Consider the following 25794-nt stretch of genomic DNA (forward strand, 5'->3'; position numbering starts at 1 on the left):
ATATAGTTGATTTAAGAATCATTCATTATCTGTTCGTATAACTCCGTTTCTCATCAAATTATAAATATAACTTTAATAGCATTTACACTTTAATTTCTATGATATTTTTAATATCTTATGACTTTATAACATAATTAATCATTTAATTTATATTATATTTTATAACAACAATATACATAATAAATGTGTGCCTATAATTATAAATTTTAATCCAAAAACAATGACTTTGTGAGCTTGAAAAGAATGAAAGTGGATGATTCGTACCCATCAATTACTGTTAATGATGAAACAACTTGCAGAGAAGAGTGCCTGAAGGATTGCAAGTGCCAGGCGCATGTAAATAAGTATATAACATGTCATTTGTCACTTTCTTATTGGCTTATGTGTTTTTTAACTGAAGTTATTTTTACATTTAAAATATTTATAGATTAAAATTTTAGATACCTGTTTTGACTAAAAAAATATTTTAAGTATCTAAAAGATAAAAAATAATATATTTTAAGTATTTATTTATGATATAAATCTATAAAAATATCTTTAATACTAATTAAATAGTCATTTCGATTTCTTTAGATTATTTTACCCTATGATATTTTATTTTAGAACATAAAATTTTTATATGGATTAAAAATATTTGTTAATAAACGATTAATGCTTTATAATAAAATCTTTTTTACTCTAAAATTAAACTTTAAAATCAAAATACTTTAGAAAAAAACGAATAAATGTCAAAGTGACTATTCAGTCAAATATTAATGATCTTTTATCCTAAAATAAATACTTGTGGTCGAAATGCTTAAAATAATAAATATTAAAATGTCTATTTTGATAAATGATTGAGGTTAATTTTGGTATTATTCCTTAAAATATTCTGATTTTTAAGTTATGATTTGGGACGAAAATACCCCCAAACTAATTCTGTTTTTTTTTTTTTACTTGGATGGTTTTTCTGCTTTTAATTTGTAAAATATGCTAGAAATTGCACATTTTGAAGACGAGAGAGAGGATAAAATCTGATGCAATTGAAATCCTACCCAATGTAGAGCCAATATGTTATTGGATACTTTTGAGAACAGAGTGGGCACAAAATAAATTCTAAAATTGATGAGGGCTTTATTGTCATTTGAATGGGGACACCTATTTAGCTCCAAACAAAACAATGGGCAGAAGTGGTTTGGGCAACTGGTTTGATGAAAGTAAAATGCTTTATATATATTCACACTTTTGTAGTTTTTGTTATGATGGAAGAGAGCTTTCTTAACATTCTTTTTCAAAGGTTTTTTCCCTTTTAAAAAAGGTTATAGGTTATAATAACAAGGGTAAATTATATGGGTAGTCATTGAACTTTTACAATGTTTTCATTTTGATCATTAAAATCGAAAATAGTTTATTATCGTAGCTCTTATCAAACTAATGATTTTATCTAATCCACTAAACCGGATTACACACTAAATTTTCAGGTAAAGATATAAGCCTTTTATAATAACCCCTGCCTTTATTAAAGACTAATATATAATTAATCTCTCCCCAACTTTTTTACGTAGATAGAACCTATTAATGTGCCAAAACCCCATCAATGTAATTTCTCACGGCACAACACCAGAATAGAAGGATTTATTCAACAAACAGGTGAGTTCCAAGACAGACTAAAGAGTGGGTGGCATGAAACTCATTCATTTTCTTTTTGATATATAAATTTGGAGAATAAACTGAATGAAAAAATAGCTACAATTCTATTCTGACAAAAAAATTCTACCATCTCATAACACTAAAGCTATTCAAAACTGCAGAACGAACTGCTTTTCGAGCTGAAGTTGCTGATTAATAAGGCTTAATCTCTCGTTCAAAATGGAACTAATGGCGACCACATCAATTCATTGCTCGAAATCTTGACTGAACCGATCAACTTGTCCACAAGTTCAAACCTGCAACATGTAAATCAACTTGAAAACGAAGTATAGAGCACCGTAATGGTTACAATATATCTCAGGGAAGAAGCAAAGCATGAACCGGATTATTAAGTGCTGATAAATTACCACAAACTAGGAGTGTCTGGATTTCACCCCGGTAACAATCTGGAAGATCCTTAGACCCCTGCTAAATGCTTCATTGAATAAGATCCTTGTCTGCAATGATTGAAATCCGGGCATCCACGACAAAATTGCCACTGGGGTCATAACAATAACACCAAACATTATATCATATACCCGAGCTGCATACACCACTGAACCCTAAAGCCAGGTAGGCTGCAGTAAGTACTTGAGCAATCAATAAAAGTCTCCAGCCAGTAGGAAGGAAAGCCAATAAACTGGAGAAGATATTGGAAAATTTAAAGGTTGTAAATTCAAGCAACATAACTATAAGAAGTATTCCGAAAATGATGAAAAAGAACTGAAAAAGCCTGAAATATATGTGTTTCTTAGCTGCATATTTGTCCCGAGCATATGAGATAACCAGATAAATTCCGAATGCCACGAAAATGTAGATCCAAGACGGGAAGTAAGCAACAAGACTAGTACTGTTATCAGCAATACCCAGATGGTTTACCATCCCATACTGGAAAAAGAAAAATCGAAGCTCTAAGAGTATCTCCACTCGCCTTCCCCAGGGGCTGGTTGTCCTCAGATGTTCCTGCTCCTCATACCACCATCTCTCCCAACTCTGTTCAGCCTTTGCAAACACGCTACCGCAGTACCATATCCAGTTCATAAATTCGTCAAAGTCGTAAACCATCTTTAACCAATCAAAACCACAAGGATTGAATACAAAGGGTGCCATAATCCATGATAGGACCAGAAACCAACTTGAGACAGTCGTATCTATGTAAACAAATGTGTCCTTGGCTAAAGGACTATAAGATGCATAAATTGTAAGGACTAAACCAAGCTCAATAGCCTTTATAAAATGGCTGCAAGCATACAATATGTAATTTTCTGAAGAACTCTTATGCTGCACGACAAAACCACGGCCAGTTGCCCGATACTTGGCACCACCGTGAAGGACAGTCCGGTCAAAGAAGTGAGTGCGGGTTCCCATGGAAAAAGTGTAGAAAACAGATGAAGGTTGAAGCTGCAATTGTCAAGTAATCCCAGATAGCTTCAAGGAATCCATGTTCAAGGGAATTCTCCACTATCATTGGAAGGGCAGTGAAAAGTCCGAGTTGGATGATGAACTGTTGATTCAAGATGGCACCCAGAGCTTTATTGGTGTTTCTGTCAGCCAAGGCAGCATCCTCAATGTCAATAAGAGCGAGATAAAGTCGGCCCCAAAGAAAAGCATATACGGTTAGAATGACCATCATCGTATTGAAAAAGAAACCTACAGTAGTATAAAAGAATGATAACATCCGGAAAAAGTCAAGTCTGTGACCCAGCCGATAGACATCTCTGCTGAGAACTTGCTCACCATTCCCACTAGTAACCTTGGCTTCAAACATCGATATTTGATTCAATCCAACAACCCTTCCTTTTCCGACCTGGATGTATTCGTGATGTGTGACAATACCTCCTCGCAAAGTACAATTGAAGCCAGCAAAAATGTCCTCACTAATGTTAATCACTCTGGAAGCTTTACTGAGTCCACCCCGAGTTAAAAACCAAAACCTGTCGAAGATATCTGGATGGCCATAATGCAGTCGGATTTTCAGAGGATTCGCCAAGACACGTTGTCCCAAAGTGACAAAACTTGTTTCTTGAGCTGACATAAACCAAGCAAGTGATGAAACAGAACCTGTAAAAATCTGTTCCCTGACACCCAAGATAGTCGGCTTTCGTATTCCATAGTTTACACCATATTCCTCTAAGAGATTGCGTATTTCAATGCCTCCTCAAAATAGCTGACTTGGTTCATATCAATAGTTTGAACTGCATCACCAAGGGTAAAGATCAGGGCATGGTTTTGATTCTCTGGTTTGCCCTCTCCAATATTCAATGGACCGGGCAATTTGACACGATAGATCTCCACCTCCTGCTGTAATTGCTGATCATACTTCAAAAGAACAGAGTAATACTCTTTCCCATCCTTTCCAGTGGAAACTTCATCGACGTAAGCAACTCGAAGGGGTTCATTGTGTTTCATCAAATATAAGATTTCCTCGGCATGTGGATCCTTTTTGGCGTTCTGAGCCCCATAAATCTGGCAGGCAATCACATATGTGAATTTCATTGAAGACGTTACCTGCTCATGGCCTTGGAATAAGATACCTGGAGAAGGAGGCTTCTCGAGGTCGAAACTATCTGAATCATCTCTCGTAGTAGAACCAAGTTCTTGTGCCCCTTTGATGTCCATCTCTGATGCAGAATCAAGGAACGCCAGCAGCTTCAGAGCTCTAGAATAATACATCATTCCTCTAACAGTGCGTGAAAGTGTCTGGCCTCGATAAGATGCCCATAGCCTTAGTTCTTCCTTCTTGGTTGTCCATATCTCTTCATCCTTTACCATTCCCTCTCGACGCATTCTTTCGATGAAGCTTTTCCACTCGTCATCATATATGGTTTGCAAATAATACAGGATGGAATCCCTGGAGGTAAGAATTGTAAGCAAACGCCTAGCCTGCCGGTAGAACTTCTCGTCACCTGGCTCCGGCAACTTAACCGCATTTCCAAACAGCAGTCCTGCCATCGCAGCAGGGTCACGAGGTGATAATCCATCCTCCCTCAGCTGTTCAACTGTCCTCTCGCCTTTGATAAAATCACGGATGGCAACCTCGTAAAGGGTCTGCAAGGAATTGACCACCTGGTTCGCATCTTTCTTGGGTTTATTCAGTATCTGAAGAAGTTCATCAGCTTTATATGAATCTGAGGTATTACATTCATATTAAATGTCTTGCTCGATTTTGATAGAATGATTGATTTCCAGAAATAGGGCAGTGAGGATGGAGTGCTCCTCGGACTGGACATCGAGTGTTAGCGTGATATTAACATGATGAGTCAGCAACAATGCTGTTAGTACTGCAGCGTGTATGAGCTTAAATTGCATGGGATTATTAGTTGAATAGTTAGAAGCTTCTTGATGTTGTTTATAGCAGTTAAGGTTGTTACCATGGTTAGTTGTGAAATATGTTTACATTAGTCATTAGAAGCTGTATATAAACAGCAGCAGCAACCTTGTATTCTACACAGTTCTTTTCACAATCAATATACAAGTGTTATACTTTCTTTACTGAATACTTGTTGCTCATCTCTTATTCATGCACAACATAGCATTGATGGCTCCTTTCTCACATGGTATCATTCACTAAAAGATCCTGACATCGTTTACTCTTTCGCTGTTGCGCCGTCGATTGAGTTCCTTTTCTCTCAAGCTGTAGCTACTGTAGAGTTTATTTTGATGATCTTGATGCCGTGGTTTTTGCCACGAGTATCATCACATTCCGAAAATCCACCAAAAAAATTCCTCTCAATTTTTCTTTTTGTTTTTCTTTGGAAGAACGATTCAATATCTCGAAGGCATCAATGGCATCCGAGAGCATGTATGTCGAGCATTGTAAAGGCATCGATGGCCTCGACAAGATCATCTTGAGGGAGAATCGCGGTTTCTCTGCTGAGGTGTATCTCAATAGAGGCCAAGTCATGTCTTGGAAGAATGAACCGAGGGAACGGTTGTTGTGTTAGGAAAAAAACACAGTACAAGTAATTTCCCTATAACCAGATTAGTGAGAACGCGAAATAAAAACGGAAAAATAATACCCGAAAAATTGATAACGGAGTTCAGCCAATTTTGCTTACGTCTCCGGACTGCTGCAGATCTTTTACTAAGAGAAAATTTACTGGTGTTTACACAACACACTTGAGAGAGAACTAGAAGATTTTGGGATGATTTTGAAGCTAAATGAGCCAGGGTATTTATAGTTGAAACTTAGGGACTAATCTTTGTAAATACCCTAAAGTTCAATGACTAAAAAATGTAATTAATCCTATTACATTTTAATTAAACAATTTAGCAGCCCCCCACTTGTTTAATTAAGCCGCCGGCTGCTTTGCATTTTGACCAACAATCTCCCACTTGAAGACGGATTTTAATTTGTCTTCACACCTCGATCGATGCAGCAGTATTTCTGGTCTTTTATTCTAGCATGCCAACTGAAGCTGAACACAACTTCAGTTTGTCCGTTGTCACCGTCTTTGTCAACATGTCTGCTGGATTTTGAGCTCCACTGATCTTTTCAAGTTTCAAAATCCCATCTTCCAGAAGAGACCGGATAAAATGATATCGCAATTGTATGTGCTTCGTCCTGGAATGAAAAGACGGATTCTTCGCTAGATGGATAGCACTTTGACTGTCGCAATACAAGACATTGTTTTCTTGTTTCTTGCCTAACTCATTCAAGAAACTTTGGAGCCAGACCATCTCTTTGCTGGCTTCCGTAACAGCGACATATTCTGCTTCGGTTGTGGAAAGAGCAACTATCTTCTGTAGTTGAGAAACCCAACTCACTGCGGTTCCTCCTAGAGTATAGACATACCCTGTAGTGCTTCTTCTGATGTCAACATTTCCGGCTAAGTCAGCATCTACATAGCCTGTCAGTATCGTATCTCCACCTTTGAAACAAAGTGCTTTGTTTGTGGTACCTCGCAGATATCTGAGGATCCATTTGACTGCTTCCCAGTGTATTTTGCCTGGATTATTCATGTACCTGCTAACAGCTCCCACTGCTTGAGCAATATCTGGTCTGGTACAAACCATGGCATACATCAGACTTCCAATTGCTGAGGCATACGGCACCTTCACCATGTGTACGTTCTTCCTCCGTCTTTGGTGACTGTTCTTTGGAGAGTCTGAAATGAACACCTAAAGGTGTATTTACTGGTTTAGCATCTTGCATGTTGAACCTGGAGAGTACTTTGTTGATGTACTCAGTCTGTGATAACATCAAAGTCCCCGACTTTGTGTCTCTCTTGATCCTCATCCCAAGAATCTGCTTTGCAGCGCCCAGATCCTTCATAGCAAACTGCTTCGACAATTTTTGCTTTAAGTGTATAATCTCTTGCATGTTTGAGCCTGCAACGAGCATGTCATCAACGTACAATAATAAAATAATGAAGCTGTTGTCGAACCTCTTGATGTAACAACAATGATCTGCTTGGCATCTGGTAAAACCACTACTACCCATGAAACTATCGAACTTCTTGTACCACTGTCTAGGAGCTTGTTTTAAACCATACAAGCTCTTCTTCAACCTGCATACCAGGTTTTTCTTGCCTGCCTCTATGAAGCCTTCTGGCTGCCTCATATAGATTTCTTCCTCCAAATCACCATGAAGGAAAGCTGTCTTTACATCTAACTGCTCAAGATGTAAATTTTCTGCAGCTACAATTTTCAACACCAGTCTGATTGTAGACAGTTTTACGACTGGAGAGAAAATTTCATTGTAGTCAATACCTTCTTTTTGCTGAAAGCCTTTGACAACCAATCTTGCTTTGTAACGTTTGCTCCCATCGTGCTCTTCTTTGATCCTGTAAATCCACTTGTTATGGAGCGCTTTCTTGCCTTGTGGTAATTCAGCTAATTCCCATGTCTGATTTGACATAAGCGAGTCCATCTCATCTTTCATGGAAGACTCCCACTTGACTGAATCCTCCACTTGCATTGCTTCATCATAGCACTCTGGTTCACCATTGTCAGTTAGCAACAAGTAGTGCAAAGAAGGTGAATACCGTTGGGTTGGTTTAGGAATTCTGGAGGAGCGTCTCAGTTCTGGTGTGCCTGGTTCTTCCTCTTGAACTGCTTCAGGACTGATTTGAACATCATTTTCAGAAATCTCCTCGAACTCAGCAAATTCCTTTGTTTCAGCCTCGGTATTACTTGATTCTGCGGTTGACCTGTCTTTGTACATCACATTTTCATTGAAAATGACGTCTCTGCTTCTGATGATCTTTCGATTTTCGTAGTCCCAAAACCGGTAACCGAACTCATCACCGCCATAACCAACAAAGACACATTTGTTGGACTTAGCATCAAGTTTACTTCTTTCAGCAGAGTCTATGTGTACATAAGAAATACAACCAAACACTCTTAAGTATGAAAGGTTTATTTCTTTCTTGCTCCAAGCTTCCTCTGGTATTCCGCCATCCAAAGGAACAGAGGGCCCACGGTTGATCAGGTAAGCTGCAGTGTTGATAGCTTCAGCCCATAGAAATTTGGGCAATCCGGCATGTATCCTCATGCTTCTAGCACGTTCATTCAGAGTTCTGTTCATGCGCTCTGCTACGCCATTCTGCTACGGTGTTATGGGAACTGTTTTCTCCATCTTAATCCCATTGTTTGCGCAGAAATCTCTGAATCTACTGTCTCTGTACTCTCCTCCATTGTCAGACCTCAACCTCTTGACTTTCAAACCAGTCTCATTTTCCACCATGGCCTTCCAATTTCTGAAGGTATCAAAGACTTCTGATTTCTTCTTCAGAAAATAAACCCACACCTTCCTTGTTGAATCATCGATGAAGGTGACATAATATAGTGAGCCTGCAAGAGATGGAACTGGGGATGGTCCCCATACATCAGTATGAATCAATTCTAACCTTTCTGCCTTGGGTGCCTTGCCAATCTTTGCAAAACTGACTTTCTTTTGTTTGCCAAAGATGCAATCCTCGCATAGTCCGACATCCACATTCTTTAGATCCGGCAGCTTCCCTTTTGACAGAAGTATCTTCATTCCTTTCTCGCTCATATGGCCAAGCCTTTGGTGCCATAGGTTTGATTTTCCATCAGCATCTGCTACTGCAATGATATTCTCTAAATTTGAGGTTACATAGAGAGTACCAGTCTTTTACCACGAGCAATGACGAGTGCTCCTTTGGTAATCTTCCATTCACAACCTGAAAAGGTTGTACTATATCCTTCTCCATCAAGCTGTCCAACAGAAATCAGATTTCTTTTGAGGCCAGGAATATGTCTCACTCCTGTCAGCTTCCAGGTGGTCTGGTTTGGCAGCTTTAGTCGGATATCTCCTTTTCCGACGATCTTCAAGGTTTCATCATCAGCAAGATGAACCTTCCCAAAATCACCACTGATATAGTTCTCCATGATTTCTTGGCATGGGGTGGAGTGGAAAGATGCCCCTGAATCCAAGATCCATGATTCAATCGGACTGTTGACGCTTAGAATCATGGCATCACCTGTCTCCTCTGTCACGTTGGCAGATTCCTGTGCACCGGTATCTTTCTTCAGTGCTCGGCAATCTCTTTTAAAGTGACCTTTCTTGCCACAATTATAACAGGTAAAATCTTTCTTTCCCGTTCTGGATTTTTCCCGTCTGGATTTGGATCTGCCACGATTTGAATTTCTTTCTGAAGTTCTCCCTCTGGACTCCGTGTGCAAGGCTGAGGAGGTTGATGCTTCACCCGATTCTCTCCGTCGAATTTCTTCGCTCAGTACCAGATCCCGAACATCGTCGAATTTCAATTTACTATTTCCCGACGAGCTGCTAACTGCTGTAACAGTAGCATTCCAACTGTCTGGTAGAGATGATAAGAGAATTAAAGCTCGAACTTCATCATCGAATTCAATTTCTACAGAACTCAACTGGGTTGTGATTGTGTTGAGTTCATTCAGGTGTTGAGCCACTGATGCCCCTTCCGTCATCCGCAAATTGAATAATCGCCTCATCAAGTGAACTTTGTTTGAGGCCGATGGCTTCTCATACATACTGGAGAGAGCTGCCATAAGACCTGCCGTGGTCTTTTCCTTTGCTATGTTGAAAGCAACATTTCGGGATAACGTCAGTCGGATAACTCCGAGGGCTTGTCTGTCGAGAAGAGCCCAATCTTCATCCTTCATGCCCTCTGGTTGCTTTCCTGAGAGGGGTTGATATAGATTTTTCTGGTACAGAAAATCTTCGATCTGCATCTTCCAAAAGCCAAAGTCCGCACCATCGAACTTTTCAATTTTCACCTTCCCTTCGTCTGCAGCCATCGCTCCCACTCGAATCTGGCTTCGTTTGGATCGTTTCTGACAATTTCTGCGAACCGCCGTGTATTAGAACACCTCCGTCGACAAACTCGTATCGCCGACCGAATTTCACTATTCACGAAATTCACTATTCACGTGAATAGTAATGAATAGTAACCTCGCAGAAAATTTGACAAAATTCACAACCAAAAGCTCTGATTACCAGTTGTTAGGAAAAAAACACAGTACAAGTAATTTCCCTATAACCAGATTAGTGAGAACGCGAAATAAAAACGGAAAAATAATACCCGAAAAATTGATAACGGAGTTCAGCCAATTTTGCTTACGTCTCCGGACTGCTGCAGATCTTTTACTAAGAGAAAATTTACTGGTGTTTACACAACACACTTGAGAGAGAACTAGAAGATTTTGGGATGATTTTGAAGCTAAATGAGCCAGGGTATTTATAGTTGAAACTTAGGGACTAATCTTTGTAAATACCCTAAAGTTCAATGACTAAAAAATGTAATTAATCCTATTACATTTTAATTAAACAATTTAGCAGCCCCCCACTTGTTTAATTAAGCCGCCGGCTGCTTTGCATTTTGACCAACATGTTGTTCCTTAGTAGTAAGGCTATTTTTCAGCCACCTAAGGCTATCCGTGGAGGTATAACAAATCTGTTTTCCTCGATTTGGGAATATGGATTCTCTTGAGCAACATGGATTTGCAAGAAACCGATTATGGAGTGTTGATCCTGATCCACCACCATGTTCATCACATGTTTCTGCTAGGGCATTCGTTGACTTAATTCTCACTCACTCAGAAGAGGAGTTGAAGATCTGGCCTCACAGGTTTGAGTTTCGGTTGAGGGTTGATCTGAGTCCTTCTGGTGATTTGATGTTGACTTCCCGCATTCGAAATGCAAACACCGATGGAAAGTCATTTACATTTACATTTGCCTATCATACCTATTTTTCCGTCTCTGATATCAGTGAAGTGCGATTGGAAGGACTAGAGACACTGGAATATTTGGATAACCTGCAGAACAGGGAGTGGTTCACTGAACAAGTGGATGCATTAACATTTGAATCAGAAGTGGACAAAATATACCTCAGTACACCAACAAAAAATTGTCATCCTGGACCATGGAATGAAGCATCGACACTTCCGATTCAAGTCGAACGGAAGGAAGCATCGGCACTTCCGATTCAAGTCGAACAGAAGGAAGCATCAGTACTTCCGATTCAAGTCGAACGAAAGAAAGCATCGGCACTTCCGATTCAAGTCGAACGGAAGGAAGCATCGGCACTTCCGATTCAAGTCGAACGGAATGAGGCATCGGCACTTCCAATTCAAGTCGAACGGAAGGAAACATTGGCACTTCCGATTCAAGTTGAATGGAAGTAAGTATCGACACTTCCGATTCAAGTTGAACAGAAGGATGTATCGAGCTTTCATTTTAAGTGTTCGTCTTTTCATCAAGAAGCGCATCAAGTGGCTGATAGTTTTACTAAACCATTGGCTAAAGCAGCATTTGAAGTTTTTCGATAGAAGATTGGAGTTCAAGGATGTTCAAGGTCAGAAGAGCAGAAGAAGAAGTAAAGGGAATGTTAGCGTGATGTTAACATGATGAGTCAACAACAATGTTGTTAGCACTGTAGTTTGTATGAGCTTAGACTGCATGGGATTATTAGTTGAATAGTTAGAAGCTTCTTGATATTGTTAATAGCAGTTAAGGTTGTCAGGTTGTTAGCATGGTTAGTTGTGAAATCTGTTTACATTAGTCATTAGAAGTTGTATATAAACAGTAGCAGCAACCTTGTATTCTACACAGTTCTTTACACAATCAATATACAAATGTTATACTTTCTTTACTGATACTTGTTGCTTATCTCTTCTTCAGGCACAACATAGCATTGATGGCTCCTTTCTCACAATGAGGATTACAAGCATCATGTGCTTGATACTGTCATAAGCTTCGACCACGGCACAATGTATGTATTCATTCTTGCATATTCTATTCTAGATCCACTTATCAGGAGCCTGCACCAATGCTTTTGCCTGGCTGAGAGCAAGCAACAACTCATTACATAGCAAGAAACATGGTCAGCGAATAACCCTAATATTCCAAGCATTTGGAGGTAACTCGAGCAGCTCAACTTCTAGATCAGAGATAATGTCTTCTTCCCTGAAAGCGGTAATTATCTCATTCCATATCTAACCAAACCAATGTGCTGGAATAACTCCACTCCTACTCCCACAAAGGAGGAATAAATTGAATACCATATCTGAATATCCATCAAGTAAATAAGCACCACAGGCAACCACAACAATCCGACCGCGATTTTGTTACAGCCACGAAATACCTCATCCTAATCGTACTCGTCCTCTTTAAGGGCCAACAATTGTTTAGGGTCTAATCATCGGTTGAATCTGCAGGAAATAACTAAATGCAAACTTTGTAGCTAACACTACTGCCCAGAACAATGTATACCTAACATTATCAACAAGCCCTTCCCTCAGTCCTCGACCAACAAAACTCTTTCTCTGAAACCACCAAGACATGACATAAAATATTTTCCAGTTCGTCTCCTCGAAAATGTTACTAATCCATGGAAGCTCAAACAGTGCCAAGGCTAATAACTCCGGTAACACGAAAACAAACACAACTTGTAGATAAAGGAATACCTACCTATTAGCCTCAGCGCTCCATGTTTGATCATTCTTCCTGTGCTCCCAAATATTTATATGTAGAACTATGAAAATTATGATCCAGGCCACGGCGACAACCGCCTTTAACAACATCCTAATGACGAGCCCTGGTTTCGCAAAAGAGACGAGACTATGCTGCATCCATACATCTAATAAAGCCTGAAGAAACCTTAATCCACTCCAATTCTCCAAGTGATAAACACTGTCAAAATCCAAACCAGAACATCCCTTTTTTTCAATGCTTGCCATGGATTCACTTCCCCTTCCCAAGCCACAAGAATCGTGGCTTGAAGGAACAAAAAATGCATCAACCAAAGATGATCAAAACTCCTGTAAGGATTCCAAAATGACCTTCTCTCAACAAACCCTATTTTTTGAGCACGCTTTCTCTTACTGGAATCAACAAAAAATTTGCACCCAACATCTATTGCCCACTTGAGTTCGTTAAAGCATCTCGGGCTCCAAAAATACTCGTTTAAATCATCGTAATTTTTCCAAGCAGAATGCGGCGCCGTTCTGTTATTGCTACACTCAACTTCCGCCTTTACCGTCTTGTATATCGGCTTCACAACAGAATTTATGAAACCGTTTAATGTCGACGGCATAGCAGGCTGACCTGTGTTCCGGTCGGTATAATCTTCGAGAATCTTGTTTAGTTCCATGTCCATATTATGGAATATGTAGCAGATGCATTCAGGCATAAAACGTAGATTCGCAGCTTCACCCTAGATCAACAAATAAAGCCCGACGTAAAGTAAGTCAAGTCGCTGATCAGAGGTAGACTGGCTGCTGGACCATATGTTGGATTCCTTGAGTAAATAAGAGCACCAGTTTGTGTAGTTTTTAAGGAGTTTTCGGATGAAAGAACGGAGGAAACCGGGGTCGAGAACGTCGATGTTGTTGGGTGGAGAGGAGAGGCGCATCTGCTTGTTGGCCAGGTGGAGGACGAGGTGTTACCTGTTGGATCATAAACTTGATCCATTATGGGAGCCTAAACCCAAACCCAAACTAAATTGATGTCATTACTTACATCATTTAATTAAAGATGTCATTGCTTACATCATTTAATTAATGATGTCATTGCTTACATCAATTTAGTTAGGTGAGAGTTAGATATTTGTTGAATTTGTAATGGTTTAAATTAGTTTATTTGTGTGGTGTAGGATTGTTCTTGAGTAGTATAAATACCCCTTCCCATTTTAGTTTTAAGCATCAAGAAAAATTAAGAGCTTCTAAGTGAGTGAAGAAGCAAAGTCTTATAAGAGTGAGTTGTAGTTCTTGTTTTTGAGTGAGAGTACTCTTGTAATATTTGTTTGAGTTTCAATAAAAGTTGTTTGTGTGAGCGTTTTATTTCCAACAAAGTGGCATCAGAGAGAGTTGGAAAGATCGAAGGTCTCGACGAGAGGAATACGCCGCCGCCAGAATTTTCTCAATCTGAGTTCTGACGCACCGCCACGCACCGCCGGAAGACTGCTGCCAGAAAATCGAGTTGACTCACCGAGTTGAGCCGATTCAGCCGAGTTGGAGCCCTTGACCGAGGTGTCCAAGTCCCTCCAAAGTTTTTTTTTTCATCGTTCCGGATTCATCCGTGCAATCGGATTTTACAAAATCTCATTATATTGAGAGATATGGCAAATGGTATGGCACCATTCCAAGTTCCGACACTCAACAACAACAACTACGACAATTGGAGTATCAAATGAAGGCACTTCTTGGATCACAAGATGTGTGGGATATCATAGAGAAAGGCTATAATGAGCCTGCGGATGATGATGTTTTTGCTACTCTTACACCAGATCAAAAGACAACTTTGAAGGATTCAAGAAAGAGAGACAAGAAGGCTCTCTACCTCATCTATCAAGCATTAGATGATGATGGTTTGAAAAGATTTCAAGTGCAAGCTCTAGCAAGGAAGCGTGGGAGAAGCTGCAAACCTCTTACAAAGGATCCGAGCAAGTGAAGAAGGTTCGTCTCCAAACATTAAGAGGTGAATTCGAATCCTTAAACATGAAAGCATCTGAGTCTATTTCAGATTATTTCTCAAGAGTAGTAGCTGTTTCTAATCAATTAAAAGAAATGGTGAAAAGTTAGACGATGTGAGGATAATAGAGAAGATACTCCGTTCGTTGGATCCCAATTTGAGCACATCGTCGTGACGATTGAAGAAACTAAAGACTTGGAAGAAATGAAGATCGAACAGCTCCAAGGATCATTGCAAGCATACGAAGAGAAGCATAAAAAGAAGCATGAGTTTACTGAGCAACTCCTCAAGCTGCAACTCAAGGATATGCATGAGAGCCAACGCAATGATAGAAACCAACGTGGCCAAGGCAGAGGTAGAGGCCATGGACGAGGTGGAAGTCGAGGTCGTGGACGAGGCTGGAATTACAACAATAACAATTCCAACAACAACTATGAGAAAGGAGAAAGCTCAACACGAGGCCGTGGAAGAATTAATCCAAACTCAAAGTATGACAAATCTCAAATTCGATGTTATAATTGTCAAAAATTTGGGCATTATGCTTCAGAATGTAGAGCTCCCAACAACAAAATTGAGGAGAAGGCCAATTACGTGGAGGAAAAGACAGATGGCAAAGAAACTCTTCTTCTAGCACGAAAGGAAACTGATGGTGGCCAAGCAAATTCCTGGTATCTTGACAGTGGTGCAAGCAATCACATGTGTGGAAGGAAAGACATGTTTGTGGAGCTAGACGAGTCAGTAAGTGGAAATGTTTCGTTTGGAGATGATTCCACAATAGCAGTGAAAGGGAGAGGTAACATTCTTATCCGTTTGAAAGATGGGAGACATCAATTTATTTCAAATGTCTACTATGTGCCCAATATGAAAAGTAACATTTAAGTTTAGGGCAACTGGTAGAGAAAGGTTATGATATTCATATGATAATTATAATCTTTCTATAAAAGATGATAAGAATAACTTCATTGCTAAAGTGCCGATGTCAAAGAATAGAATGTTCTTGATCAACATACAAAATGATGTTGCAAAGTGCCTGAAAGCTTGCTACAAAGATGCATCATGGCTTTGGCATCTTCGATTTGGGCATCTCAATTTTGGAGGTCTAGAGCTATTATCTAAGAAGGAGATGGTGAAAGGACTACCTCACATCAACCATCCTGACCAACTCTGTGAAGGGTGTCTAGTCGGGAAACAATTCAGGAAAAGCTTTCCAAAGGAGTCAGAGACAAGAGCTAAGAAGCCACTTGAGCTCATCCATACCGATGTGTGTGGACCGATCAAGCCAAGTTCTCTCGGTAACAATAACTATTTCTTCTCTTCATTGATGATTTTTCAAGAAAAACCTGGGTATATTTCTTGAAACAGAAGTCAGAAGTTTTTGAAGTATTCAAGAAGTTCAAAGCAGCAGTGGAGAGAGAAAGCGGTAGAAAGATCAAAGCCATGAGATCCGATCGAGGTGGAGAATTTACTTCCAGGGAGTTTCAAGAGTTCTGTGAAGCAAATGGAATTCGTCGACCAATGACAGTTCCTAGATCCCCCCAGCAAAATGGTGTGGCAGAAAGAAAGAATAGAACAATCCTCGACATGGCACGAAGCATGCTCAAAAGCAAGAAACTACCCAAAGAATTTTGGGCGGAAGCAGTATCGTGTGCAGTCTACTTGTCAAATCGATCTCCAACAAGAAGTGTATGGGGAAAGACACCGCAAGAGGCATGGAGTGGAAGAAAGCCTGGCATTTCCCACTTGAGAACCTTTGGAAGTATAGCCCATGTTCACGTACCAGACGAGAGAAGAACGAAGCTTGATGATAAAAGCGAGAGTTTTATCTTCATCGGCTATGATGCTAATTCGAAGGGCTACAAGTTGTACAATCCAGACAATAAGAAGTTTGTGATTAGTCGAGATGTGGTCTTCAACGAAGAAGGAGAATGGGATTTTAACTCCCATACAGATGACTTCAATTTCTTTCCTCAGTTTGAAGAAGATGAGCAGACAATGAGGGAGCAACTAGATGAATCTCAACAAGAGCTTGCAACTCCACCCACTTCACCAACATCAACCACTCAAGGAGACTCATCACCTTCATCATCGTCAAGTGGGAGTCAAAGTGAAAGAGTTGTGCAACGCACAAGAAGCCTTAGAGATCTCTATGAGGTAATTGAACGACAAGATAATCTTACATTATTTTGTCTGTTTGCCGATTGTGAACCAGTGAGCTTTCAAGAAGCGATACAAGAAAAGAAATGGAGAGATGCGATGGACGAAGAAATCAAGGCCATCGAGAAGAATGACACATGGGAACTTACCTCACTTCCCAAGGGACATAAGGTGATAGGTGTCAAATGGGTGTACAAAACAAAGCAAAACGCCAAAGGAGAGATTGAAAGGCACAAGGCGAGGCTAGTTGCTAAAGGCTATAGTCAAAAGGCTGGAATTGACTATGATGAGGTATTTGCTCCTGTTGCTCGATTGGAGACTATCAGACTAATCATTTCTTTGGCAGCTCAAAACAAGTGGAAGATACAACAGATGGATGTAAAGTCTGCCTTCCTAAATGGAGTTCTTGAAGAGGAACTTTACATTCAGCAACCATCAGGCTATGAAGTCAAAGGGCATGAAGACAAGGTGTTGAAGTTGAAGAAGGCTCTTTACGGGCTAAAACAAGCACCAAGGGCATGGAATAGCCGAATCGACAAGTACTTCCAAGAGAATGGCTTCAACAAATGTCCCTACGAGCATGCTCTATATATCAAGATCAAAGATGAAGATATTTTGATCGTGTGCCTCTACGTGGACGATTTGATCTTCACTGGAAGCAACCCAAGCATGTTTAATGAATTCAAGGATGTGATGATGAAAGAATTCGAGATGACAGACATGGGGCTCATGGCGTACTACCTTGGCATTGAAGTTAAGCAACAAAATGATGGAATTTTCATTTCACAGGAAAACTATGCAAAGGAGATACTGAAGAAGTTCAAGATGGAGAACTGTAAGCCAATAAGCACACCGGCAGAATACGGGATCAAGATGACCAAACATGAAGAAGGCGAAAGTGTAGATCCAACATTCTTCAAAAGTTTGGTAGGAAGTCTACGCTATCTAACTTGCACGAGACCCGATATTCTTCACGCAGTTGGATTGGTTAGTCGCTACATGGAATCCCCAACAACCACCCATTTTAAAGTCGCAAAGAGAATTCTTCGCTATCTGAAAGGTACAATTGACTTTGGCTTGTTCTATTCAGTTTCTAATGATTACAAGCTTGTTGGATATAGCGACAGTGATTGGGGTGGAGACATAGATAATCGAAGGAGCACTACTGGATTCGTATTTTTCATGGGAGATATTGCATTCACATGGATGTCAAAGAAACAACCGATTGTCACATTATCCACTTGTGAAGCGGAATATGTTGCTGCTACCTCATGTGTTTGTCATGCAATTTGGCTTAGAAATCTATTGAAGGAGATTGGTTTGATACAAGAAGAGCCTACCAAGGTTTGTGTCGACAACAAGTCAGCCATTGCCTTAGCGAAGAATCCAGTATTCCATGATCGAAGCAAGCACATTGATATTCGCTACCACTATATAAGGGAGTGTGTTGCAAGAAAAGATGTGGAAGTTGAATATGTGAAGTCACAAGATCAAGTTGCTGATATTTTTACCAAGCCACTGACCAGCGAAGACTTCTTAAGATTAAGGAACCTACTAGGGGTCACGAGATCAAGTTTAAGGGAGGGTGTTGGATCATAAACTTGATCCATTATGGGAGCCTAAACCCAAACCCAAACTAAATTGATGTCATTACTTACATCATTTAATTAAAGATGTCATTGCTTACATCATTTAATTAATGATGTCATTGCTTACATCAATTTAGTTAGGTGAGAGTTAGATATTTGTTGAATTTGTAATGGTTTAAATTAGTTTATTTGTGTGGTGTAGGATTGTTCTTGAGTAGTATAAATACCCCTTCCCATTTTAGTTTTAAGCATCAAGAAAAATTAAGAGCTTCTAAGTGAGTGAAGAAGCAAAGTCTTATAAGAGTGAGTTGTAGTTCTTGTTTTTGAGTGAGAGTACTCTTGTAATATTTGTTTGAGTTTCAATAAAAGTTGTTTGTGTGAGCGTTTTATTTCCAACATTACCTCTGGTTTTTGACGTGATCGCGTTGGAAACCAAATAAGAAAGCCAGCAAGTCCAGGTGGTCCATAGTAGTGTGCCATTGTACGTTGGGAGATGCGTACTTCGGGGAAACGGAGGGAAAGGTGGTCGACAAGGAGGCTGTGGACGAGGATTATGTTGAATGGTTCATCTTGGAGTGGATCGGGACGGTCAGTGAGGGACATTTGCACAAACGGTAAGAAAAGAGCTGGTGGTGTTGGTTTCTGTTTTTAGACAAGAAGAATGCCAAAAATAGTAAGTGGGAAAAGGCGAGTGTGTCATCTTCTTAGGTGAGCTGAGGCCAACACTCTCGGGTCCTACTCCTAAGTCGTAGATAGGGGTGTAAACGAACCGAGTTGAGCTCGAGTATTGTTGAATTCGACTCGACTCGAAAACTCTGAAATAAAGTTCGACTCGACTCGAAAACTCGTGAGCTTAAAATCTTCAAGCTCGACTCGAATTCGAAATTCTGAACTGAAACTCGTGAGCACCTCGAAAAGGCTCGAAATGAAGAAAAAAAATCATAAACTTAACTCGATTAAAGCATCAAACTCGAACATGAACCTTAAATACATGAAATCTTATTGTATTTTAAAAAAAAATCAATACATAAATATTAATATTATTAATAATTTTTTTTTTTAAAATAAAATCTTAATATATTATATTTTCGAGCTGTTCACAAGCTTTTCGAGTCAAATATCGAGTAGCTCGTTTCGGCTCGTTAAGAACTTGAGCTCGAGTAGCTCGTTTCGGCTCGTTAAGAACTCGAGCTCGAGTCGAGTCCATTCAATCTGAGTATTTATCGAGCCTTAATCGAGTCGATCTCGAGTAACTCGCGATCTGTCTCGTCTCATTTACAACCCTAGTTGTAGGTACTTGCCTTTTAACTGGCCACCCACCTCATTATTCTCTTTCAAACGGATATCCAAACTGAAAATGGAGGGAAGCCATTATCATTGGCCGTTAGCTGATAGTCGATTAATCCATACCATTTTTTAGGGTAAAGTACACAAATAATCTCTTAAAGTTTGAGTTTTAAGAGAAAATTTTCGTTTGTTGAACATCCATGGGGTTTTTGCACAAGTAAACAATCTTACAGTTGGAATCGTTGATGGAAGCGGGCAAAGAAGCATAAGGGACGTGCGTGGCAAAAGCCCTTGGCTTGTAAACACTGATGTTTTCCAGAATGGGACAAGGGTTGTTTATGAAGAAATAACTCTCAAAGGAACAAATAAGTGGTTGAGGATTAGAGGAGAGCAATGGATGTTCATCTGTTGCTCTAGGGATGGTTTCCACCAGTTGTTGGAACTCATCATTCCATGATTTATCCGCATCCAGGGTTAGTGAAACAAGTTTGGCTTTGCTCATTTCTATTGTATTCATGATGAAACCAACACCCAATGAAAAAGAAGATTTAAAGGTGTTTAAGTGCCACGTCAAAAAAAAAACCTAACAGATAACGACATAGACAAAAATTAAAATAGCAAAAAGTTTGATAATTGTATTATAAATTTTAAAAGACCAAAATATAAATACTCTAAAAGTTTAGAGATTATTTATATATTTTATCCTTATGTTATTTCACTTTTAACATTTACACTAATTATTTTTATTCTTATTATTCTTCTTTCAAATACTTTTATTTCTAATTTTAATTTTAAGGAAAAATATTATTGATAAAATAGAAACGATCAATTGACTACCATCAATACAAATTATTCACATGATAAATCATATATCTAAAATAATATAAAATAATGACTTGACATGTATCACATCATTACTTATATACACATCAATATGTAACACAACATTACTTAAGTACACAAGGCGTGTATCATGTCATCACATTATGTACATATGACATATGTTATGTCAACACTTATGTACATGTGACATATAACACATCGTTACTAGAATAAATAAGACTTAAATACACATGTTATGCTTCAAGCTGAGACAGTAAAATGGGCAATATTTACCAACAAGATGAAAATTTATTTAAGGGCCTCCTGAATAACTTAAAAGTTGATCAGAGCCAGGCTAAGTAGAGAATCATACCCTGTTCTACGACTACAAACAAGTTTTCCAGTATTTTAGTTCAAGAGCGTTGCTACGTCTTCCCCAGGAAGCATCTTTTGCTGACAAACATCACACATTCTTTCAACAGCTATACGTTGTTGCCGTCTTAACTATCGCCTTATAGCCTCACTTGATATAAATCTTGTGAACAGAAGCTGATCATCTTATTGATCTAATGCCAGTTTTGAAGAAGCACTATTTGAAGTTGACGAGTTTTCCCCAAGTGAATTGCATTGATTACTCAAAGATTCACTTATATCCTCTGGGTCAGAAAATCACTTTTTCCTTTTCCTGCTTGCAGAGCTTCAACATTGCCCAATTCTGTGGGAGAACCATATGTTAAAAGTAACTTGCCGTCGTCGAGTAACTTCTTTCTGCCTAGATCACAATTATAAGCAAAACTAACAGGAGCAAATTCATGCTTTGGAACCTTTACCGTATCATCTTTTCTTGTAGCTTCTTTCCCCAACCATTCACACCATATTCTGCTCAACCTATTCGAGACTCTATTCTTCTGACAGAACCTTGCAGCAATTTTCCCAAAACCAATAGAAGTTCAAACTTGTTGCATGCGAAATATTAAAAAACAAGTAACTCATTATAGAAGGTTCGTAATGTATTCTTGATCAAGTTAGTGACTAATTGGTTGAAAGAACTAGTAATGTACGATGATAACTATTTTATCAAATGGAAAGGGCTACTACCTTTACCTTTATAGTTGGGACTACATTCCATTGGAGAGCACAGCTACATAGAATCCAAGCAGCCGCTCCATCTACTGATATATGAGATGCCTTATTTGCAGACAACAGCTCAGCCCACAGAAGCAGCCACATCAGGAAGGTCATCAAAGCTAGATGAATCTACCCATACTTTATCCCTCACAAGCAAGCGCTGAGCATGAGCGATATATATTCCAGATGCAGGCCCCTTGAAGAAGTGTGCATACATTGCCTCATCAGGTATCAATCCAGACTTCCACATTTCGACTAATTGATTGAAGGCTGAAGGATATGGATATGATCTGAACAACAGTTTAATTACGTTGTTCACAGTGTGATGGTCCAACTGAACTTAGTCACACTGATTTCTTGCATCAACTGCTTGACCATTTCGACGTCTCTTTCCTTGCAGAAACCAGAAATGACCAAATTATATGTATGTGCATTAGGTAAAATTCCAATTTCCTTCATCATGCTGTACAAAGTAGAAACTTCTCCTATCCTTCCACTCTTGAGAAGTCCATGGATAGCAACATTGTATGATACAACATCTAGTGGGTATTTCTCTACAAGTGCCCTCCTAAACAATTTGATGGCTGTGATATTTACCAACTCTTATGAGCCTATCCATGATAGCAGTATGGACATGAGCATCGAGACCACAGTAAGACATTATTAATCCTTGATAAACACCAACAGCTTTATTAATTTTTCCTGCTCCACAAAGCCCACTAAGTAATCCAACAAAGCTATACTTATCAGGTGTTAAACCTCTATCCAGCATGTAATCATATAATTCTACAGCGTGCAGTGGATAGCCAGCCTTACAAAAGTAGTTTAGTAGGGAATTGCAAACCATTAGGTCCCCTTCTATTGCAAGTCCACTAGCTATATTAGGTAATAGAGAAAACCTCCGGAACAAACATATGTTAGATAACAAGGAGCAAAATGTATAAGAATCAGGTACCAATTTTCTGTCTGGCAAACTCAGGAAAATACCAAATGCATCATCATACCTCTCACCTTTGGATAAACAATCTATTAATATGTTACAGAGAACCAAGTCGGCAACATATCCGTCAGATTCCATTCTATTTAGAATGCTAGAAGCAGTATTAACCATTTTGGAATCCAAAAATCCCTTGATCAAATTAGTGTATATCACCAGATTAGGAGAGCAACCAGTCCTGAGCATCTTATTAAACAAAGCATAGGCTAAATAAGGTTGATGCAACTGACAAAACACATCAATCAATATACTCCAAACCTTTATTGATACAGAAACTCCAAGAGTAATCATCAAACCCAGCACTTGATATGCCTCTGCTAGCCTACCCATTTTACACAAACAATTCAAGAGCATCTTAAATGTGTTAACATTAGGATAATATCCCTGCTGGAGCATTCTTCTACTAATATGCTTCATGTTAGACAAATCACCCAACTTGCATAAATTACACAAAGTAATATTGAAAGTCAAGAAATTCGGGAATTGGGTTTCTTTCAAAACCTTGATAGCTCCATCAACATGCCCAATTCTATACAAAACATCCATGATAACATTACGTGCAAATGTACTAGGAGTAAACCCGAAAGCGTCCATTTCGAAAAAAGTCTCAAAAACCATTTCATATAATCCACCACACCAATAAATCCTCAACAAAAGCAAGAAAGTTTGTGGTTTTATCACACAACCAACATTTTCCAATTCCCCAACAATTCTTCTCACAGTTGCATACTTTTAACTAAGAGAGAACATTAACCATACAATCAAATGCTTGAGTATCATGGAAATAATTGGGTTGCTTAGCACACCATAAGAAAAAGCTCAAAGTAATTAAATTAGAAGGGCAGTTTAGTAGAGTGGAGTTAACAATTTGAGGAGTAATAATAAGTTTACTGATAATATTTTGTATTTCTTGTGATCATAATGAACTTGTTTTTATCTTCTTTAAAGCTTCTATGAAGCATGCAGTGATTCTAAAGAATATATTCTCTTCAATTATGTGATTATATGTGTCGCAACCGTCTTTCGGTTGGGCCCCGGAATTGGGCTTCGACTTGAAAAATATGGACTGGAGTCGCCACCGATCATTTATTTTAAAATAAAGGGTTGATCGGATACCCTAGGTCTTACCTGATCTGTATCTTACCAGTGATATGTCGGGTTCGGGGGTCGGTTACGGTCAAGGAATGATTAGCACCCTTGAACCGCCCTTTCGGTACTACATAATTTCCAGTTGTCTTAGATTAAGAAAATAGAAAGTTTAAATTAAAAAGGTAAAATAACGATCCTAATTGCTTACCTCTGATTAATTGAAAACGAACCCTTTAAAAGTCAAAGAACGTAAAAAAAAGGTGGTAAAATAAAATGAGGAAAGTAGAAAAAAACGGTTAATATACATATATAAATAAAAATGAAGACATGGAGGATAAAAGTACTAGGAAAAATATGAGGCAACCAGACAGAATAAAGAAAATAACAAGGTACACACAGCAGTATGAATAAATATAAAGAAAAAAATAAAGAGAGAAAAAAATGGAATAAGAATATGAACAAATAAATAGATAAAAATAGGAAAAATAATACAAACATATATAAAAATTTATGTAAGAAAAATATATGCAATAGAATAAAATATATAAAGAACGAAAAAGAAATATAAATAATATCTATACATAAAATATAATATACCATAGCATAAATAAAAAAACTAAAAAATATAGTATACTATAACAATGTATATAAATGTATATATATAAAGGATCATAATAAAATAAAACAAACTTGGGTGGCCGAATTAAAAGAAAATCAGAAACAGAGACTGAATCTTAATGAAAATTGAGTTCAAAATTGAAATCAGGGACCAAATCGAGCTCTTAAACAAAACGAGAGGACCAAACGTGTAGTTTCTCCTTTTGTTAAGAAAAACACGCGGATTTGGGTTTAGTATATAACTTAAAATTGTTTTAAAATATTCATTTGTTTTCTTCTCCTTAGCCGAATCACTCATCTCTCTCTCATTTCCTCTCCACATTCAACCGTGTTCTTCAATTGAAGAACACGATCACCATGAAATCCAGAAAACGGCCGATGGCCACCTTACGCCGCCTCGCCGCCGCCGCTGAACGGCGACGGCCGTCGTTCATCGGTGGCAAAACCCTTTTTTTTTTTGTTTTTCAAAGCTCTTTTCCTCTGGTTTTCCAAAAATCCGGATAGTTTTTTTAGATCGGGCCTCGGGATTACTAGATCTAACAAGACAGATCTAAAAGAACTTCCCGTTCATCGGCCCGAAAATGGTTCTATTTGGTGTCTTCGGAGCAAACAACGAAACCAAGCAACGAGAACCACATGCAAGCCGAGTACATAACGAATCGAAGGTAAAAGAAAGAAAAGAAGAAAAAAAAATACCTTTATTTCTTTTGAAATTCGTACAAGAGTACTTTGAAATAGCTATCTATTTGTTTCGTATGCTTTCTGGTATTTGTGCCTAAAGCTCTCTGATATTTCTCCTATCCCTCCCCAATCATATTCAATTTACATGTATTTATAGTCTAAGAATACTAGTCTTAGTCCCGATTTTCTAGCATTTTATTTGGACTAAATCACTGCTTGGTTGGTTATGGATGTATCCTTGTAACTCACGTCGTTGTGCTTGTTGAACATGCGAGAAATGACTATGAAAGGAGGCGTGCGGCCGTGAAACTCGGGAGTTGGGACTGCTGCGCGGCGCTGAGTTTTCAAAGGGGGAGAACGGCATTGATGGAGTGTTTGAAGCTAGGGTTCCCAAAACCCTAACTGGACCAGTCCTGTTTGGGTTTGAGCACCAATTGGGCCTGAGATAAAAAGGATAAATATGTAAATATTATATATGTATGAATATATTATATAATATATTATATAATATGATAACGTTTAAATAACGAAATTTAGTGTCTTCAGCTGCCCCTCTTTGCTCATTATCGTGTAACGAAAATAGAGGAAAGATTAAAAGACACAAATTTCGATCATATCGAATGTCCTCTGTTGTAGAGTTGAGATCCGATGTTGAGACTGGTTTATCAATCACAAAATGACTCCATCGTTGTGAGGTTGAGTCAAATTTGGAAAATTCTGAGCACGAAATCCTTCGTTGCGAAGTTGAAGATGAGCTCAAAGCTTTTGACAAGTGGCCTCTGAATCATCTTCTGGTTCAAGGTACTTCGTCGTGAAGGTGACCCTTGATCTGAAGACTGTGGCGT

At 38.8% G+C, this 25794-nt stretch overlaps 1 non-coding gene and 3 pseudogenes across 1 annotated transcript; 1 reads left to right on the forward strand and 3 right to left on the reverse strand.

Annotated features, from left to right (window-relative positions):
- Window positions 1-1668: 1668 nt before the first annotated feature.
- Window positions 1669-18930, reverse strand: LOC120144748 (annotated as a pseudogene).
- Window positions 4275-4355, reverse strand: LOC120144939. The gene has a single exon (XR_005518088.1). It is a non-coding gene; the product is annotated as a small nucleolar RNA J33 (small nucleolar RNA).
- Window positions 10503-11521, forward strand: LOC120144896 (annotated as a pseudogene).
- Window positions 18931-21533: 2603 nt separating the features above from the next.
- On the reverse strand, window positions 21534-24702 carry LOC120144749 (annotated as a pseudogene).
- Window positions 24703-25794: the final 1092 nt, after the last annotated feature.

The sequence above is a fragment of the Hibiscus syriacus genome, unplaced genomic scaffold (genome assembly GCF_006381635.1).
Source record: "Hibiscus syriacus cultivar Baekdansim isolate YM2019G1 unplaced genomic scaffold, ASM638163v2 tig00110890_pilon, whole genome shotgun sequence".
Taxonomy (NCBI): Eukaryota; Viridiplantae; Streptophyta; class Magnoliopsida; order Malvales; family Malvaceae; genus Hibiscus; species Hibiscus syriacus.